The sequence below is a fragment of the Ursus maritimus genome, unplaced genomic scaffold (assembly GCF_017311325.1).
Source record: "Ursus maritimus isolate PB19 unplaced genomic scaffold, ASM1731132v1 scaffold_29, whole genome shotgun sequence".
Classification (NCBI taxonomy): domain Eukaryota; kingdom Metazoa; phylum Chordata; class Mammalia; order Carnivora; family Ursidae; genus Ursus; species Ursus maritimus.
The window spans coordinates 30,518,747-30,523,169 of record NW_024425452.1 but is presented as its reverse complement, the minus strand read 5'-3'; the positions used below and the strand labels follow the sequence as shown (position 1 = coordinate 30,523,169).

Sequence of the window (4,423 nt, the reverse complement as noted above, 5' to 3'; positions counted from 1 at the left end):
GTTTATCTCATCACTCCTTCTGAACTGCAAATTTTTTAGTTTGTTTTGGGATCTGTATCAAGTGTAGTGCCCAGCACGCGGTAACAGCTCTCTACGTATTCTTTCAATTGGGTTAAACAGAGACATTAATGCCATTTGCTTAATGAGGGGGCATGGAAGGCAGAATTTGGTCAGTGTGGGATCAGAGAGGTAAGGATAAATGCCAGAGATATTAAAGGTGAAGTAAAAGGCCTTAACAACGGATTGAATGTAGAATGCACTCTGTCACTCTGACAAACTCCTTACTCTTTCCTAAAAACAGTTCAAGACTTATCTCTTTCTGAAGCTCTACAAACTCCTAGATTTAGATGCTTACTCCTCTACTCCTCTCACATGCCTCCACTATGGCTTTCAGCTGTTGATTCACGGACTGTCTTCCCACTAGCCTTTATTAGCCTCCTTGAGGGGAAGGACTGAATTCTTTTAACGTTTGTATTCTCGGCATTTATCCCAGTGTGTGGCATGTGGCAGGTGCATGATAAATTTTGATCAAATAAATTGATGAAAAGGAGGAGAAAATTTCAGGGAGGAAGGACGTGATGAACAGGGAAGTTGTGGCCCATCAATGACATCTGGATTCATTTATAGAAAAGTGACTCAGACGGTAGATTCGGTAGTGTGGTTAAGGCAGAAGCAAGTTGACCAAGTTGAGGCAATGAAGATAGACTGTATTTTCAGTAACTGTGGTAGGGAAGCTAAGGTGGCTTGGCAGAGTAGCAGGTTTGGGGAAGCTCCGATTTTTAAATTTAAATTTAATTTAAATTTAATTTTTTATTATTTTGGATAAAGAAAAATGAGCATAAGTGACCCAATAAAAAGGGAGCTGTTACTAATTAAAAAAAAAAAGGATAAAGTAACAGGGAAAACCTCCATAGGAAGGAGGAAGAGATAGACTCGAAGGCACATGGTGAAGGAGGCTTTGTGATGATCTAACCAATATCTAGTACCCTTTCTTACAGTAACTACCCTTAATTTCAACTATGTCTTTCCAAGTCCAAGCCCACCAGATGACTAACTCCAGGAAGCTCTATTCCTATCGTATTTTATGTGAAAGGCACAGAACACAGTTCCAGAATAGAAATCCGTATGAATCGTGCAATTGGACAATGCTGCTTGGATACTCCAAATTCTATGTGCATTGGAGAAACATTCAACTCCACCCTATTTCTAGAAACAGAGTTATGGGGTTCAAGCTTAAAATAACACGAACTTATCACCCTACCTTAGTTATGGGTTTAGGGAAGGCATTTCATCCAATTTAGACCAATGAGATATGAGAGGGATTTCCCCCCCACCCCAGACTTTTGAAAATGAAGCTTCTCTGCTCTTCTGAGTGAAGTTCTAGAACTAATTCTTGTTCTCTGCTTGAATGTGCAAAATGAAGCATGTGGCCCTGGAACTGCTGCAGCCACTTGTGAACCCAAGGAGCCCTAACCTTAAAGTGAATTTGATATCAGCAAGGGCAGAGAACAGAGCACAGAACTCGGTTCCTCATGGCACTGCTGAGCTGCTGAAGTCTGCCCTCCCTCTGGACTTTGCTACAAGAACGTGTAATTCCTCTTTATTGTTTTAAGCCAGTAGAGATACAAAAGAAGCTATGATAGCCTAAGAAAAAGAATACAGACTCCTCTTCCTCTGAGACCAGGGGGTGGAGATATAGAGAAATGATAGAGAAATGTGAAGTTTTTTTGGTGAACATCTGTTTGTGTGTTTTCTATGAGCTAGACAATACATTTAAGACTCTATGCTCTTGATGCCACATATCCTCACAAGAGTTTCATGAGAACCATCAACATCATTTTATTTTTATTTTATTTTGTTGTCATCAATAAGAAATTTACTTGTTTAAAAAAAATCCAAATGCTGGCATTGTCCAGAAAAATTTAACAGGTTTATTTATAATTGCTATAAAAATATGGAAGTCTCCATGAATTGGCATGTTATCCTTGCACAGGGGCCATGCTAATCTTCTCTGTATTGTTCCAGCTTCAGCATACGTGCTGCCAAAACAAGCACCACCATCATTTTATATGAACAAACCGAGGCTGTAAGAAATTAAGTGATTGAATGGGTCACTTGGCAGTACGTAGCAGAAGTCACAGTTGAGTAGCATGTGAGTCTAGGTAAAGAGGCTTCCAGATCCCCTAGCCCTAAGGCTGGGTTGCAGCAATTTTCCGAGGAAACCAGGGAACATGCACAGGCAGAGAGCATGTTGAGTGGGGTATAGCAGTGCCCGAGGGGTGCAGAAAAAAGCAAGAAGTCAGTTTGAGATAAATGAAAAAATTACCGAGGAAGAAAGCAGCTCTGGCAATATCAAATCTGTGTTTCACAGATTATCTTGAACAGCATTGCAAGGAAAACTTGTAAACTGCCCCTTGATGGTGGCTCAATCTATCTTCGTATCAAAAATATTGAACGGAGGAAGACTTGAGCGTCATCAAATTGAGTTAAACTTCCTCACCTTGTAGGTATGGAGGGAAGACAGAATGTTATAATAATAATGACGAGAGTCTCTGAAATTCACAGATGACCAATTCTCCCAGGAGCTTGGCTCCCCTATCCGTGATTTTTCTGGAAGCCACATTCAGAATAAATGAGCCAGACATCGATGGCATTTACAGGGATAAACAGAAGAGATCCAACCCATTACTCCATTTATAGACTCTAAGCTTGTCAGTGATACGTAAACACTAATTGATACTAGCTACGTCATTCTTTTACTACATTTTCTTCCTTTCAGGAAAACCCCCTCTTAGTTTTTGCTTCCACTTTTTGCCTTTGTATTCTTTTTACTGAGCCTGATGGTGGGAAATGCACTAAAACTCCAGTGTAGAAAATGCAGGGTTGAATCCTCCTCAGCCACTGACTATGCCTGTAGGAGGGTGCTTGTCCTGCTTATCTGAGCTGGGGTAAATGAGTGGGAGGGGGTGACCAATGAAATGCCATACCATAAAGTCCTCCGTGAAAAAGCAGATATGGGACACCTGAGACGGTAAGACGATTTCTAGTCCTTGCTCTCAGAGATGGTTTTCAGAGATGGGTAAAGATAGAGAAGGCTTGCTTATCAATAGGGGAAGGAAAAAAAATGGAATATAAACCCTAAGTATAGGTAATATATTGCTGGACAGATTTAAGATTTGAAATGAGTTTGATAAACTTGGATATAGAGTAAAACAAATGAGATATGGCTTATTAAGGATGAATAGAAAGGCTGGAAGCTGAATCAGAGATTGTTATAGTTGCAGAGATCTTGCTTTGGATTCAAAGCATTAATAGAATGAATTCAAATTGGAGAAGATGGGCTTTAATAGTTGCTGATGTAGAAATTCTCTGAAACAGTTCACGTTGGTACAAACTAGGGCTTTGCTGGAGAGACACTGAAGGAGCAAACAAGTCCATTGGATGCCGGCTGCCCGATCACACTTGGAACATGGCCGTACTCTGGATGACCCATCCTAAAAGGGATGCCAACAACTCAGGACCGGGAGGAGTCAGGAAATCACAAAGAAAGGTTGAAAAAACTAGGGAGGTTATACTGAAGAAAAGAGAATTGACGAAAAAGGGGGAGCAGTCTTTAAATAGCCAAGGAATGAATTATCTAGTGAGTTAACGTGTGGCTGAATTAAATGATCTCGGAGGCACTTCAGCTCCACGATTTAATGAGTTATGATCTTTCAAACTACATCTAGTTCATGCAGAGAAAACCACTACTAATCTGGTCTAAATAGCCTTTCGGTGTTTTCTGTGCATATTTACATATATTATTTATTCATATTCTACATATCTTTTCTTAATCAAATAAGGACTATTCTGTGTATGCTGATTATAATTGATTTTTTTCACTTAACATATAGGAAACACTTTTCTCTGTCATTTTGTGATCTGACTTTTAGAGATTATGCGGTGTTTATGTCCCTCAATCATGCAACCATGCCCCTATTTTTAGACCCTTGCATTATATTCAATTATTTAATAGTATAAGTGACCATGTAATAAACCTTCATACCTTCTCTTCAGCAAAACCAGACTCATCTTTAAGGAGAAATGGTTTCATGACTACATCAAACAAACCAAAAATCAAGCCAAATAAGAGAAAATAACTTACTCTTGACATTCTAAGAGCATCTAATTTTCCTTATAATTTTACTTTGCCTGGAAACATTTTGAAGCAGGAATTCTGGCTTTTAAATGTTCTATGCAGCAGGGAACACACTATTCATTTGATATGTTTTTTTCCCATTTATAAAATTGTCCCCTTCATGTTAAAATTGCCTCAGGATATAAGTACAAAATATAAAACATTTAATTAAAATATATAAAGCAGAACACTAGTATGGTAGCATAATCAATGTTAATGACAATATGAAAATATAATAGTCACTTT

The 4,423-nt window shown here is 38.8% G+C and overlaps 1 non-coding gene across 1 annotated transcript; it reads right to left on the bottom strand.

Annotated features, from left to right (window-relative positions):
- Positions 1–1,948: 1,948 nt before the first annotated feature.
- LOC121105729 lies at positions 1,949–2,055 on the bottom strand. Its single transcript, XR_005838380.1, has one exon. It is a non-coding gene; the product is annotated as a U6 spliceosomal RNA (small nuclear RNA).
- Positions 2,056–4,423: the final 2,368 nt, after the last annotated feature.